Consider the following 17,418-nt stretch of genomic DNA (forward strand, 5'->3'; position numbering starts at 1 on the left):
ATGTGTTATATCTGGACTTTCAGAAGGCTTTCGACAAGGTCCCACATAAGAGATTAGTATACAAACTTAAAGCACACGGTATTGGGGGTTCAGTATTGATGTGGATAGAGAACTGGCTGGCAGACAGGAAGCAAAGAGTAGGAGTAAACGGGTCCTTTTCACAATGGCAGGCAGTGACTAGTGGGGTACCGCAAGGCTCAGTTCTGGGACCCCAGCTATTTACGATATATATTAATGATTTGGACGAGGGAATTGAATGCAACATCTCCAAGTTTGCGGATGACACGAAGCTGGGGCGCAGTGTTAGCTGTGTGGAGGATGCTAGGAGGCTGCAAGGTGACTTGGATAGGCTGGGTGAGTGGGCAAATGCATGGCAGATGCAGTATAATGTGGATAAATGTGAGGTTATCCACTTTGGTGGCAAAAACAGGAAAGTAGATTATTATCTGAATGGTGGCCGATTAGGAAAGGGGGAGATGCAACGAGACCTGGGTGTCATGGTACACCAGTCATTAAAAGTAGGCATGCAGGTGCAGCAGGCAGTGAAGAAGGCGAATGGTATGTTAGCATTCATAGCAAAAGGATTTGAGTATAGGAGCAGGGAGGTTCTACTGCAGTTTTACAGGGTCTTGGTGAGACCACACCTGGAGTATTGCGTACAGTTTTGGTCTCCTAATCTGAGGAAAGACATTCTTGCCATAGAGGGAGTACAGAGAAGGTTTACCAGACTGATTCCTGGGATGTCAGGACTTTCATATGAAGAAAGACTGGATAGACTCGGTTTGTACTCGCTAGAATTTAGAAGATTGAGGGGGGATCTTATAGAAACTTACGAAATTCTTAAGGGGTTGGACAGGCTAGATGCAGGAAGATTGTTCCCGATGTTGGGGAAGTCCAGAACAAGGGGTCACAGTTTAAGGATAAGGGGGAAATCTTTTAGGACCGAGATGAGGAAAACATTTTTTACGTAGAGAGTGGTGAATCTCTGGAATTCTCTCCCGAAGAAGGTAGTTGAGGCCAGTTCATTGGCTATATTTAAGAGGGAGTTAGATGTGGCCCTTGTGGCTAATGGGATCAGGGGGTATGGAGAGAAGGCAGGTACAGGATACTGAGTTGGATGATCAGCCATGATCATATTGAATGGCGGTGCAGGCTCGAAGGGCCGAATGGCCTACTCCTGCACCTATTTTCTATGTTTCTATGATCTTGGACAAATTGTTAATTATACCTGTCTCAATGAGACCAGACCAGATTAGGAACAATTTTAATCCCATTGGATTAAGGAAAGAAGACGTGCTTCATTCGAAGTGGTTCAAAGAACACGTCAAAGAACAAAGCTCACATGGACAATGCCAGATATGGAGGGATTATCAGAAATACAAACGGCAATCTCATTAAAACATATGACATTTTGAGGGGGCCTTGATGAGGTAAATGCTGAGATGATGTTTTCTCATGTGGAATTCCAGAATCTGATTGTCTGGTTTCAGAATAAAGAGGTGCCCATTTATGCCTGAAATTAGGAGAAATTCTTCTCTCAGATGGCTGACAATCTTTGGAACTCGTTACCATGGAGAGATGTGGGGGCAGAGTACAATTGTTATATTTAATGCTAAGATGTATGCATTTCTGATCTATAAGGGATATGGCAGTAAAGTGTATTTGAGGAACGTTGGATCACACAAGATCCTATTGAAGTATACTTGAGGGTCTGAAGCACCATTGTTTTTATTCCTATGGTCTTCACTACTGTCTTCCGCATTGAAAGGAAATCTGCAGTGCAAGTTAAGTAATCACATCTCACTATCAGTATTGTACTTATCTTGAATATAATATGTACAGAGCTTACTAGATATTTACAGAACTTTGTGATGAACTGGACAAAAAGAAACAAAGATGCTGTTGCACAGTCTTATCGGTTGCAGTGCCAATGATATGGCATTTGTTTTATTGAAACTTGCCAATTGTATTTAGACCTTCATTTCCATTCCCAAGGAATCGTTGCTAAAAGATAGCTAAGTAATGGTGACAAAGACCAATCCTGAAAGGAGGCAAAATACATTTTGGTATTCTCAATATTGTGGAGCAGCTGCATTGCAAAGGAATCCTTTTACTGTCTGTCATTTCCACTAAAACGCATGTGACTAGCGATTCACCAGAGAGCTCTGCAAATTCAATCACATTAACAAAAACAAAACCTGACATGACCAGCATTGAGTAATATATTATTCATTACTCTCACCGATGCACTGAATCTCCTTTAACCTTTTACAATGTGTAGACGAGAGCTGGCATTACTGGTTATATAAAGAAATTTTTTGGCAGACTTTTCCTGTCTGCACGTGGGACAGGAAATGTGAAGCAGACAAATGAGATAATGGAATATTTTGAGTTTAAAATATGTTGCAAAGTGCCATAAGGTAAATACTGCAGCCCTGCTTCAATTAACGTTTGCAGTAGTCACAAACAGCAAATTTGAATTGCAGGAGAAGATGGGTAAGGCACGAGACATCACTAGTTTTCTGCAATTTAGAAAGTGTGAAAGATCATCCCTTCACTTGGATCCTATAATCAGCACTGCAGAGTTATTCTTGAAATTATGAAGCGGAGGCGTATCCCACTTCTGACACCATGTTGTGTTTCCGCTGTTGTAATAACTGAAGCCTTACACCATGATAAAGGTCCAAAGACTCTATTAACGACATAGCATATGTAACTTCATGCTAGCACGTCTTTCTAATTCTAAAAGGAACAGGCAGGGAGCACTACTGTAAAAGCAAGTGGGCGTAACTACCAAAGCATGACTCATAACATGAGTGACACTGATCTACACATAGCATAACCAATCTTCACTTCTATTGGGTTACTGATTGCTGGTGTGTAGCGCACTGTTAAGTCATTTAATTTCTGAGTAGGTGGCTAATGTTGGTGTGGAAATGAAAATGTAGACGTTAAAGAAAGGTGTCGCTTTAAATAAGCAACACTACGAATTCTGCTGGCTTTATTGAATATTTTCATTACAATAAAATCCAAGTCTAAAATACAAATTAAACATAATCTAATTGTCTGACTGATTTATTGTTTAACCTGATGAAGATCACTTAACTGAAAAGTAACATCAAGTATGGATATCTCAGTCAGACATCACACTATGTTGCCCGGTCATAATCAAATTCATAATTATCTTTAACAGTGCAGAAAATGTTCAAACGTTTAAGCATTACTATAAATAAAATTCTAATGCATTAATTTGAATCTGCAAATTATAAAGGCAGATCTATGCAGTACAATTCAAATCAATTCTTTGGTCAGTTAAAATTTGGTTGGCTAATTTACTGTTGTCTTTTCTACTTGATTTGGAGCACAAGATACAAAAGGAAATGGTAGATGAATACAGAAATCTTCAATAAGAAATTAATGCTATCCTCTTTTGCAGAAGTTTGGTAGCTCATTGTATTGAAAATTTACTAAAATCTATAAATCCCCATCAGCTGAAACGCCAAAGAGGATTCCAGTTGTGAATAGTTTCTATGTTTTGGTTAGTTTGTAAATCTTGTGTTTAGTGCAACAGTTGTGAAGACATTCCAATAAACTTATCTTGGGTATTTAGAGGCTATGCTCTCACACGTTGTTTTCTTGATCAACAGAATGCTTCTGCCATCTCTGACAGAAGAAGTCACATTCTCACAACAATAATTTCCATATCATGTAAGCAATGTAGTTTACACCGTTGCATCATAGAGCTATGTTGCATTGAAACGTGTCCTTTGGCCCACCTTGTCCATGCTGACCAAGTTGGCATTCTGGGCTAGTCCCATTTGCCTGCATTTGACCCATATCTCTCTAAATCCTATCCAACCAACTATTCAAATGACTCTTGAAGGTTGCATTTGTAGCCAAATCTATAACCTCCTCTGGCAGCTCATTGCAGTACCCTCTGAGTGGAAATAATTGCCTCTGAGGTCCTTCTCAAATCTCTCCCCTCACCTTAACGTATGTTCTTTAATTTTAGAATCCTCTACCCAGGAAAAAATACATTATTTATTTATCCAGACTCCTCATGATCTTGTACACCTCTGAGGTCACTCTCAGTCTCCTACAGTTCAAAGTAAAAAAGTCCCTGCTTATCCAATCACCCCTTATAACTCAAGGCCACAAGCCCAGCTAGCATCCTGGTGAAACTCTTACAATACAATACCAATACCATTTATTTGTCATTTGAACCTCACACGAAGTTCAAACGAAATTTGGTTTCTGCAGTCATACAACACGAAAAGAACCAAGACACGCACCAACACAATTTACACAAACATCCATCACAGTGAATCTCCTCCTCACTGTGATGGAAGGCAAAGTCTTGTCTCTCTCCTGCTCTCCATTCTTCTCCCGATGTCAAAGTCAAAGCCCCCGGCGGGCGCTAGCAAGTCCCGCGGCTGTTTAAGCCGCGCCGGGCGATGTAAGGCCCCGCTCCAGGTCACTTTCAACCCCGCAATTCGCGTGGGAGTAGTTGCTGTTGCTGGTGCTCTGTAAAGCAGTCTCCCACCGGGGACCTGCGAGCTCCCGGTGTCACCATCCACCGGAGTCGGGTCGCAGCAGCGCGCCACCACAGCTCTCCACGCTCCGAAGCCGGCCAGCTCCACGATGGTAGGTCCGCAGCTCCAACGGCCCCCGTGACTTGAGCCCCCAGGTCGTTCAGGTTGGAGGCCGCTCCACGGTGCTAGACCCCAACGACAACGGAGACCCGACAGGGAAAAGGTCGGGTCCCCTTACAGTCTTGGTGTAATTTGTCAATTTTTTCACAATGTTAATTACATTGTCATCTAAATCTTAATGTAGACAATGAATAAAAGGACTCTGCATCGGCCTCTGTGTCACTCCACTGGTGTAGGCCTCCAATCAGTAAAACAGCCGTCCACAACTACCTTTCCTCCATGCTGAATTTACATCCAGTTGGCTAGCTCATCTTGTATTCCATCTGATCTAACCTTCCAGAGTAGTTAACTATGTGGGACCTTTGTGAGACATAATTTCACATGCACAAAGCCATGCTGACTATCCCTACTTAGTCCACGCCTATCCTGTCGCTAAAAATCCCTCCCCAACAAATTTCCCACCGCTGATGTCAGGCTCTCTGGCTCATGGGGCCCTTCTTAAATAATGGTACCGCGTTAGCCACCCTCTACTCTTCCAGGCCTTAAACTTTTAGAGGGACTTGCTTGGTCCTGTAGACATATGAAGCCGGTGATTTATGTCTCTATTTTCCTGACCAGAACCTCAGCATCATTGTCAAATTTGTAGATAACCTCAAAGCTGTGATATAGTAACAATGAAAAAGACTAACTAAAGTTGGAACACGATTTAGAACAATGGAAAAGCGAGTTAGAGAATGGATTGAATTGCATGCACTCAGGCAATTGTAAAGTGATGCGTTTTAGGAAGTTGGAACAAGGCATGATATAAACAGTAAATGGCAGGGTACTGGGGAATGTTGTTGAACAGTACACTTCCCTGAAAGCTGTGACACAGGTAGACAGTGATAAAGAAGGTATGCTTGATTTCATCAGCAGAGGCATCAAGAACAGGAGTTGGGACAGCATGTTACAATTGAATCAATCGTTAGTATGGCAATGCTTGAAGAATTGTATGTAGCTCGTGTTCCGCGGTACAGTGAAAAACTTTTGTTGCAGTTCTGGTCGCTATAGGGGTGGTGTGATTAAACTGGAGAAGGTGCAGTAAAGACACAAGAAGATTGCCTGGATGGGAGAAATTGAGCGATAAAGTTAGAGCTATAAAAGAAGCTATGACTGTTTTCCCTGGAGTGAAGGAGACCGAGAGGTGAGCTGATAATAGTTGATAAAATTATGAGGGGCATAGATAGGGTGGGTAGTCAACACATTTTTTTCCAGGGTAAGAGTGCTTAAAACTAGAGGGCTTAGGTTTAAGGTGAGAAGGAAAAGATTTAAGGGGGATCTGATAAGCAGGTTTTTCACGCACTCGGTAGTGGGAAAATGGAACGAGCTGCCAGCAGATGTGGCTGAGGCAGTGACAATAACATTTGAAAGACATTTGGACAAAGACAAAGGATTCGAGGGATTATGGGCTAAACAGGCAAAATCGAAAATTAACTTTAAAATGAAAGTTATTGTGTGTGTAAAATTTTTTTTTTAAATGGGTGCTGTGAGTGCCATTTTTCATAATTTTCCCCAACCTGTGGGTGTTTTTAAACCTGAATACCTGGTGTTTTTATGATTTTTTTTTTTTGCATTTTAGATAGCCATTTTGAGATCTGAGGCATTTTGGTTGGCATGGATGTATTGGGCCGAAGGGCCTGTTTCATGCAGTATAACTCTTTGTATCTATCTTTACCACTCTAAACTGCAGGGGTGTCAAAATATGCCATAGGTTTTTATAGTGCAAAAATGTTAGCTTGCCATAGATTCTGGTTTAATTTTGTGGCATTGAGACCAAAATCCTAAGCCCTCCTTGGAGGATAACATGGTGCTGAAATAATGAAAATATTGCACAGATCCAGACATTTACAAATGTCTATGCCAGATATATTGTGATTTCCCAAAGTGAAAAATCCTCTGGTAAATTGGCGACCTACTAGGCTGCCATCTGTCCAATATCTTCATTTCTGACTGCTTAATTCTCTGGGCACTGTAGAAAGGAAAACAATGTCAATAAATGATTTATAGGTGCTGCAATTTGCTTAATTGGGAAAACTTTGTACTGTTAGTGCAAGTTTTCAAATCCTAATGTAAAAGTGGAAAATCTTAATAAAATCTCTTAAGCCACCTCAGTCCTACAACAATTTCTCTCTGTAAATGGCTGTGCAGTAAACCCCCGCTATAAAGGACCACAGGGGTGGGGGATGGTGTCTGTTATTGCCGATTGTCCGCTTATAACCTAGTAACGGTGTGGGGGGGGGGGGGGGGGGGGGGCATTAATAAGTTTAACCCAAGGTCAAGGCCAGATGGGAAGAAACGTGGTGGTGGGGGGGATGGGGGCGGTTAAACCAGCAGGAATTCATAGGCTGGGGAGCCACAGAACACCCAGCCTCATAAGTGCTGCGTTAGGGATGGGCCTGGTACTCATGCTGCCTTCATGCTGCTCACTCTCTCTGCTCCTGCAACCGGAAGCACGCCATGTGGCACCAGCTATCAGGTAACCTGGCGGAAGTGGGGGGTGTTGCAATGGGAGCCTTGCTTGGTTAGCAGGCAACTGATGCCATGCGTTGCAAGGGTGATGCAGGTGCAGTGGCGGGTGCTGCTTCTGCATCAAACAGCTTGGGACCTCGCTTTGTAGCAGCCCTTGCAAACCTGAGCCCATTGCAACGCTCGCCAAGAGAGTTTTACTGCTTGCTCTCTCCCTTTCCACTGCCCAATGCTGAACAGTGTGCCACCCGTCATCCACTACCACAAATGGATGCCTTGGTCCATTATATCGGAAATCCGTTATATAAAGGAGCATAATTGTGAGGTTGGAAGCTTGTGCAAATGTGAGTAACTTGTATTTTTGATTTGTGATTTTATTAAAATGTTATGCCTGATAGTTCATCTATGCAGAGATAAGCAGAGGTAATATTTCAGGTCAATGACCATTCGTGAAAACTTACATCATATTAGCGACTCCCTTTATTATTTTCACTAGATTTTGTAAGACTGGATCCCACTGGCCATCTTCATTTTGAATAGCTTTGGTATACACTGATACCCGACTTAGCATTATCCCACAAAGCACTGATTTGCTACAGTGTTTCTGGCTGTCCAGTCTGAACATACGTGGATATGTATCCACCAGTATTTTGGACTGCTGTGCTGGGAAACTGTCTTCCACTGCGGCTTCCCCAGCGATAATTGAGTACAGCTCATTGTGGGAAGGCCATCTGTGAAGGCTGATGTTGGGCAGGGTAGCATGAAGTACAGTCACCCAGCAGTAAAATTTGGGTACAGGCTGCACACTTGCCAGCAGAATGATTGCAGGACATGGTGCATATGCTGCTGATCCCAAGCAATGTTGACAGATAGTAGGGATTCACATTAGGTTGTTAGCAAAATTGCTCTACCAATAGCACTATCGTATGTATGCTACAGTGTCCTTTTCGAGTGCTGATAATGCCACCAGTGTTTATGTTCCTGAGAACACATCTGTGCTGAAGGAGGTGCAGGTTCAACTGGGGGGGAATACCTTATAGTTCAAAATCTACACCTAATTCAATATCCATCTATTCCGTAAAAACGTGCTTAATATATTTCCTATTGTCTCGGCCTTTGCCACATGCCTGACTATTACATAATTTCTCTGCCCTCCCATAACTATTCCTTTACAGCAAAAATAAAAAAAGCTTGAAATACTTAACACGTCAAGTTGCATTTGTCAGAGGTGTGTCCGATCTGAAACATTGACTCTGTTTCTCTACCCACCGATCTGATCTGTGTATTTCCAGCACTTTGTTTTTTTCTTTTTTCGATTTCTAGTATCTGCAGTTTTCTTTTTGATTATCAGCATTCCTATGCAGTGCAAAAAGCTATTTTACTATCTTTAGTCTTATGGCAATTTTCTCTTTCTATAAGTGTGCTTTAAAATGATAATGCCGCCATCTCCTCCTTCCCAGCCTCTGTCCCATCCTGCATTGAATTGTGGATGCAGCCCTGACCATCACACAAACCAACCTCCCTTCCATTGACTCCATTTATATCTCACGCTGCCTCGGCAAGGTCAACAGTATAATCAAGGACGAGTCGCTCCCTGGCCACTCCCTCTTCTCCCCTCCCCCGTCGGGCAAAAGGTATAGAAATGTGAAAACGCACACCTCCAGATTCTGGGACAGTTTCTTACCATCAGGCAACTGAATCATCCTACTGCAACTAGAGAGCAGTCCTGAATTACTATCTACCACATTGGTGACTCAAACTATTTTTGATCGGACTTTACTGGCTTTATCTTGCACATGTTATTCTCTCATTGTGTATCTGTACACTGTGATTAGCTCAGTTGTAATCATGCATTGTCTTTCCACTAACTGGTTAGCACGAAACAAAAACTTCTCACTGGACCTTGGTACACGTGACAATAAAGTGAAAGTGAAACTCTGGCACCACCTTCTCTTGCATGTCAACCTTGTGACTTGTTCTTTGCTATTATTTAATTAACTAATGCTTATTAAATGGAATTCTTCTTGGATTGAAAATTATAAAAATAATGATAACTTATATGATTGTTCAATGAAAAAATGATCACCAGCATGGTTATTTATCTCCTTGGCTGATGACCTTGTTGGCTGTTAATGCAATGTTGGAGTTTCTACTGTTGAATGCTTTGAGCAAATCTTTTAGCTTTATGTTGGACAATTTCAAAGCTTCCATCAACATGTGTCTTGTTATGTGTGTCTACTTTTGGCAGCATTTCAGATCCTCTTTCTTACTTTGAGTATTTTTTTGGCCTCATTCTCTTTCCCTCGTTTCCCTTTGTCATGCCCGCAGTTTCTTAACATCCAGATCCAAATGTTAATCGTACTATCATCCAGCAACGTCCATCAAGTTACATTATTTCCATAAAACCAGCTGAATTGCTGCATCTTGAATACTTATATATAAAAAAAACTAATACAAACTTTTCCTTCATATTTTTAAAGGGAAAATTACCTTTTACTTATTTTCTATTAATGCTTTGGGACTCCCTCTTGTATTATTCTAGGCTATAAAAAGCCTACTTACCTGTGATATATTTAATGGTTCAATGGTGCTATATTCTCACATGTACCTACGTACAGCAACATTCTCTTTTTGCACACAATTCATTAACAATCTTACTATATATAGATACCGTCAAATACAAGAGTGTAAGATAGTACATTACCCTGAGTCGCCAAGTTTTTGGCACCATCTTGTATCATTCAAGTTCAGTGCTGTTTAAAATGTTAGTCTTAACTTGGTCATAAAGACCTGTTGTCCCGACACTGGCAATGGTTTGGAGTTGTGGTCTGCCTGGCTAGGCAATGCTGGTGGTGCCCCCCACCGCTGCTCTGCCATTTCAGGCCACTGCAAGTTGCGTTGATCCACATGCTTGGAATTTTGGAGTGGCTTCTCAATCGGTCTTGGAGAGGATACAAGAAAAACCTGTTTGATGCAACAAATCTTGTATTTCTCATCTCTTCATGTGCTATTTATGGATTCCTCTGTTTGTGAACAACTCTCTGTTTCTTCGTTTGTAGATATGCTGGTTGCTGTGCCTTGAATTCTCTTTCTAGATATTTTGATTCATCATAAGGATGTAAATTTTAATCTAAGGACATCCTTTCAGTCTGTTCTTTCTTTTATAGTTTGTGGACTTTTAAAACATAGCCAGAGCAATAGGTGAAAACATTTTCCTTCACTGCTCTTCACATTTTCTCTTTTAAAATTGGATAAACAGTAGTCATTGGTCTTTCACAATGCTTTACAGTGACAATATGAGAGTTTAAGTAGTGTGTAGGTGACTGGTGCCAGCTGGAAAAAAAATAATAGATACCAGTAGATACTGGATGGAAGCCATGTTGTCCTGTTATTTAAAATAAACAGACACAATAACTCTGCAATAACTGTATAACGCAGAAGCATTCTTTTATTGGTATCCCGAGACATTGTAGTACATGCCCATTATGTTGTGCCGTTGAACTTGATCGATCTGGCATTGAACACTTCAACCTAGACTTCAGTAGAGCAACATTTTGTAGTTAAAAGGAAAATACTGCACTGGTTGTAAGACTGAAATAAAAGGAAATGTTGGAAATATTCAGCATATCTCTCACTTTCCTGCAGTGTCAGAGGCTGAGGAGAGGCCGCGTATAAGTTTATGAGAGGTATAGATAGTAAATTTCCCAGGGTAGGTATGTCAAATACTAGGGGGCATAGCTTTATGGTACAAGGGAGAAAATTTAAAGAAGATTTATGAGGCAATTTTTTAAATATATAGTGAGTGGAATATGCTGCCAGCCGAAGTAATAGATACAGATGCGATAATGACATTTAAGAGGCAGAGTCGTGAATAGGCAGGAATGGAGGGATAGAGACTGTCAGGCAGATATACAGTTTATATTGGCATTATGGCTGGCACAGACATAGTGAGTCGAAAGGTCTGTTCCTGTTCAATTCTATATTCCTTCAGACTTTTCTGTGGAAAGAGAAAAGATTTTAATGATCGGCCACTGCCTTAGCCCACATCTCAATAATTTCCAGTGGGAGTCCTGCCAGCTACTCTAACCCTTTGCAGTCACTCAGTATCCTATGTCCTGGATGATTCACTGAAGGCAATGAATCTTTAGGCCCCTTTCCCTGATCACCTTCTGACAAATGTGTCTCTACTTTCAGTGTCTCTGAATATCTCAGGTTAAATAATTCAGGTAAATTTCAAAGTAGTTGCAAAAACAGTTAAATAATTAAATTTCAATAAATATTTGACTATTGATATTATCTATCGGTGCGAGAAATTAAAAAATGACAAAAATACAATTAGCATCACTAGTATTCTTAACAAAGATTGAAATTGTTCAACTCTGCCAATGCTAGACAGGATAGTCAAGAATCATGACTGTTTAATTGCCATATGCATCGGGAATAGAACAATAAAATTCTTGCTGCAGTATTACAGGCCCGTTAATGTAGTAGCACAAATAAATGGTTAATTGTTTAATAATTAATAATACAATAAATTATCAGTAATCTGACCATAATTATGCATACCAAAGTATGCAGTACAACCAAAGTCCATAGTAGATGGTTGCTAAGGTAGGTTTGTGGTTGGGATTGTGCAGTGTGGTTCAAGAGCCAAGAACAACTGATAGTTGTTTCATGAGCCTGTTTGTTGATTTATGAAAAGCTGTCCTGGAACTTGGAGGCCATGGTTCTCAAACATCTGTGCCTCTTGACTGCTAGGAGCAAGATGAATGGACTACCAGGATGGTGCGGCTTTCATGATATTAGCTGCCATTTTGAGGCAGTGCTTCCTGCAGATCCCTTTGATGCTGGGGAAGTCATTACCTGTGGTGAGCCAGCGATGCTCTACTGGCAGGAAGTGACACAGCTGGTGTCCAGGTGCCATCGCAACAACCTGGAGCTCAATGCTCTTAAGACAGTGGAATTGATAGTAGACTTTGGAAGAGCTCCCCCTCGCCTCACCCCACTCACCATCAACAACAGCACAGTCACATCTGTGGAGTCTTTTAAGATCCGGGGAACCATAATCTCCAAGGACCTTAAGTGGGGAGCTACCATCGACTCCACAGTCAAAAAAGCACAACAGAGGATGTACTTCCTGCGGCAGCTGAGGAAGCACAATCTGCCACAGGCAATGATGGTCCAATTCTATACAGCCATCGTAGAGTATGTCCTCACCTTCTCCATCATGGTCTGGTTTGGCTCAGACACCAAGCACGACATCCGGAGGCTGCAGCTAATCATCCGATCAGCTGAGAAGGTTATTGGCTGCAACCTTCCCTCCATTGACGAACTGTATACTGCAAGGGCCAGGAAGCGGGCGGGTAAGATCATCTCTGACCCCTCTCACCTTGGCCACAAACTCTTTGAATCACTTCCCTCTGGAAGGCGACTCCGGACTGTCAAAGCTGCCAAAGCCAGACATAAAAACAGTTTTTTTTCCCACGAGTAGTAGCTCTACTCAATAACCAAAAATCTGTAGCCTCCTTTTGCACTGGTATTTTATTTAATTCACATGTTTAGTCAATAATGTTTTATTATTAATGTTTAATGTTTTATGTATCATTCCTAACTGTCACTATGTCACGTTGTCACTTGCTGGTGGAGCACCAAGCAAATTCCTTTTAAATAATGTTATAGGTTATTATGGCAAAATAATTTTCTATTGGGTTATTCAGAACTAAGGTCTTTTCTTTAGGATCATTCCTAAAATCTTTCTTAAGAAAGTATTGATGCTGTATTATTGGTTAGCAATGCATATATTTAAATGTGACTAAATTTCCTTTTTATGTGGTCAGCATTTATGGTCAAAAACAGTCAAGTAGAAATGTTTGCATTTTGTTTTTGTCTTTCATCCGAGGCCGGGGGCAACAGAACTGATATATTATTGTTTCAACACTATGTGGAATTATAGTCTGCCAATTTATTCCTTTTTATAAAGTGGTTATGGATGTTCCTTATGGAAGAAGTGCATATAAAAACTTGTGGTGAAGGTTAATAATATTTTGTGGATAGGCAGCATATTTGTTATTTGGATGCTTCATTACACAGAATGTATGGTGCAGAAACCATTCATTTGGTCCAATCTGTCCATATTGGGATTTATTTCAAGTTGAGCCTCTTCCCATTGTTCTTCATGTAAATCTGTCAACATTTCCTTTTATTTCCTCCTCCCTCATGCTTGTCCAACCTTTCCTTGTATGTACCTCAATTATTCCATCCATCAACTCCCTATAGTAATGAGTTCAATATTCTCATCACTCATTTGGAGAAAGGACAGCAAAGTGGCACTGCACACTGTGCTGCAGTCTCACAGTTCTAGAGACTGTTTGATCCTGCCTGACGTACAGTGTGCTCTGTGAAGTTTGCATGTTTTCGCTGTGACTGGGTTTTCTGTGGTGCTTTAATGTTCTCCCATATTTCAAGGACATGTTGTTTGGGAATTAAATAGGCATGTGTAAGTTATCTTTAGTATATCTGGATGGGGAGTTAATATGCAATTGAGGGAGAATACAATGATATACGACGTTGCGGATGATACGAAAATAGGTGGAGGGTCAGGTAGTGTAGAGAAAGCAGGTAAGCAGAAGGACTTGGATGTGTTGGGAGAGTGGACAGAGAAGTGGCAGATGGAATATAGTTTAGCAAAGTGTGGAGTCATGGATTTTGGTAGTAAGAATAAAGGCATAGACTATTTTCTAAATGGGGAGTGAATCCAGAAATTGGAGGTGCAATGGGATTTGGGAGTGCTGGTGAAGGATTCCTAAAACGTTAATCTGCAAGTCAGATCGGTAGTAAATAAAGCAAATTCAATGCTAGCATTTTAATAAAATAAAATAAAATAAAAATATTTCAAGGGGGCTTGTATACAAAAACAAGGAAGTAATGCTGAGGCTCTGGTCAGGCTGCATTTGGAATATTGTGAGCAATTTTGGGCAGCATATCTGAGGAAAGATGTGCTGGCTCTGGAGAGGGTCCAGAGGAGGTTTACAAGAATGGTCCCAGGAATGAGTAGGTTAACGAATGAAGAGTGTTTGTTGGCACTCGGCTGTACTCGCTAGAGTTTAGAATATTGATGGGGGACCTCATTGAAATGTGAAGAATTGTGAAATGCTTGGATAGAGTGGATGTGGAGAGGATGTTTCCACTAGTGGAAGAGTCTAGGACTAGAGGTCATGGCCTCAGAATTAAAGGACGTTCTTTTAGGAAGGAGATGAGGAGGAATTTCTTTAGTCAGAGAGTGGTGAATCTGTGGAATTAGTTGCCACGGAAGGCTATTTTTATTTTTAAGGCAGAGATAGATAGATTCTTGATTAGTATGAGTGTTGGAGGTTATCGGTAGAAAACAGGAGAATGGGTTTAGGAGGGAGAGATAGATCAGCCATGATTGAATGGCTGAGTAGACTTGTTGGGCCAAATGGCTGAATTCTGCTCCTATCACTTATGACCTTAGTAGATTGTAGATGCCTCTCCAGGTTTGTATTTCTGAGAGCTGCTCATCGATTTGCAAATTGGTAATGTGACCACCCAGCAATATATATTTTAATAAAACTAGACCAACCAAGGACACTGTGTAGTTAAATCGGGGTGCTTAACTGAACCATTCAGATGTTGGCGCAAACCGAGTTCCCACATAACAAACAATGTCTACAAGCCTACAGCAGTGGCAAATCCATCCCACCCATCTCCAAACATTTGTTCATGTGTATGAGCTGTACATGAGTCTGGAGTTCGTAACTGGGGAAGGACATGAATAACGAACAAAGTTGGAAAATGATGGAATTGCTATCAGAGCAGCACAAATTCCTTCTATGCATGAGGAAATTGGGGTGACCGATTACTACTTCACAAAGTTTGTTCTGAATTTGTGCTTGAATTTCATGTATTAATTGCCTCCAGTTATATTCGTTCCCAAAAGTGGGAACAATCTCTCTATCCACTATATCAAAATCTTTTTATTTGCTGAACATTCAGCTTCCTTTTCTCCAGGAAAGAGAGAATCCATTTATTCACCCTCTTCTGATACGCTTATCTTTGTGATTATCGTATCCTCCTTGAAGTATTTTTCTGCACACTTTATAATGGCCTATCTTTTTAACAATATGATGAGAGGAATAGTGTGCATTGGTTTAATTGCGGTCAAACCAAAGTTTGGTACAGGTTTAGCTAACACTTCAAACCTGCACCACTTGAAATAAGCCCTAGTATTTGGATTATATTTATAAATTAACTTTCTAACTTGCCATATTGCTTTCAATGATTGACGTATTTATATGCCGAGATTAATTTTTCCTCAGACCTACTTAGATTTGCATCAATCACATTTCCCCACTCATTTCCCTATAATCTATTCCCTTTCACATACACATAAACTCCCCATCCAAATCCATTAGGTATAATTTACACTTACAGTGCTCCTCCTGCCAAAATGTACTACCTTGCATTCACTGTGCTCATTTTAATTTGCCAATTATTTATTCCAACAAAAGCATTAATATAAAATTACATTGAACCCAACACTGATCCTTGAGGAAGATGTTACTTGCCTTCTTCCATTGTGAATTGGTACTGTGATTTTTAGTCCAACAATTTCCTTTCTTTCCTGAAGACTGAAATTCATTCTGCCGTTCCTAGTAACTGATTCTCTGATCTTATGCAGCAGCCTATAATGGGTTACCATATCATGTCACTGGGTGACGCCTGTTTGGCCATGAGTGGTCGCCAAAAAGTCGTGCTGGATTTTCAAAATTTTGAACATTTTCGGCAACCTGGTGCGACTATGACGGGTGCCGGCAAGTCGCCGAAAAAATTGCGTAAGTAGAACAGGCCCTTTACATTCCCTCCTTTGGTAGCAATTCCAACATCCATCTTACTATTGATGTTGAACTGGCTGATTTATACATACCCTGACATTTTCTAGCCTCCTTAAAAAGAGATATAATATAAATGATCCACCAGCATTCTGACATTAAACCTTTTCCATGATGTACTAAATATATGTAGTAATGGCATAGTCTTTGAAATCCACAGTCCCTACTGTTTCTTTGCTAGATTTTCTTAAATGTACATCAATACTGTTAATTTGGCCCAGAACTTTTGTGGTCTGATGAATTCATTGAACTGATTGCCCATTTCTCACATTCAAGTTTACCTGTTGTATCCTTCTGGAAAATACCAATGCAAGAACATAATTTAATATTTATGGCATGAGGTAAAATATTAACCATAGTCTTATTGAATGGCAGAGCAGGGATGGGAGGTAAATGTGAGCTAAATGGTCTATTCCTTCTATTCCATATACGCTTCTGTTTTTGTTTTGTTGCTAGCATTATTTTGTTATCTATACCTTAATAGTCCCATTTGAAATCTTTTTAATTGATGTGTCTGTGAACTTGTTAATTATTTTGTTTTCATGGGCCAATAACATGCTGAAGTTTTTTCAGCATTGATAAAGAGGAAGAGCTATCATTTGTGTAATGCCTTCCACAATTTCAGGATGCCCCAAAGTGCTACAAACCCAATGTATTTTGTTTTTGAAATCACTGATGTAATAACCAATATGTACACAGCAAACTCAGCTCCCATGAGCAACTAAATGGTGGTTTGGTTGAGAGCATTGAAATAACTTGTTGCTCTCTGGTGATTAGGCATAGCAGACACCATTAAGATAAAATAACTGATCATTTCTTTCATTGGTGGTTGTGGAACCTTAAATTGTTGAAGGTTTCTGCCATTTTGCCAGCATTGCTAGGTGTTTTGCTTAAATAATTTATCAAATAGCAAGCATCTTCTTGTCATTGCTGCTGTATAAGTAGGACATGTCTTCATATAACAGTCAAGTTTAAAGTTCTGGGTGGGTTATGTAAGGGCCTGTACCACTTTCCCGAGTTATTCACTAATTCTCCTGAGTTATTCACGAATTCACCCGAATTTTCAAACTCGCAGAATGTTCGTAACGAGTCCGTGGAAATATCGTAGTGGCTCGTTATACCAGCCGTAGGTACTCGGGGCTATTTTTTTACTCGTGGACATTTTTCATCATGCTGAAAAAACATGCTGACTTACCTGATGCCCCGAGTACCTACGGCTAGCATAACGAGTCACTACGATATATCCAGGGCCTCCTACAAACTCGTTATGAACATTAAGCGAGTTTGAAAACTCGGGAGAATTCGTAAATATCTCGGGAGAATTTGTGAATAACTCGGGAAAGTGGGACAGG

The 17,418-nt window shown here is 40.6% G+C and overlaps 1 protein-coding gene across 14 annotated transcripts in view; it reads left to right on the forward strand.

Annotated features, from left to right (window-relative positions):
• The window catches only part of tanc2 (tetratricopeptide repeat, ankyrin repeat and coiled-coil containing 2), a 438,455-nt gene that overhangs the window by 83,428 nt on the left and 337,609 nt on the right, over positions 1 to 17,418 (forward strand). The window lies entirely within an intron of this gene.

The sequence above is a fragment of the Amblyraja radiata genome, chromosome 16 (assembly GCF_010909765.2).
Source record: "Amblyraja radiata isolate CabotCenter1 chromosome 16, sAmbRad1.1.pri, whole genome shotgun sequence".
NCBI lineage: Eukaryota > Metazoa > Chordata > Chondrichthyes > Rajiformes > Rajidae > Amblyraja > Amblyraja radiata.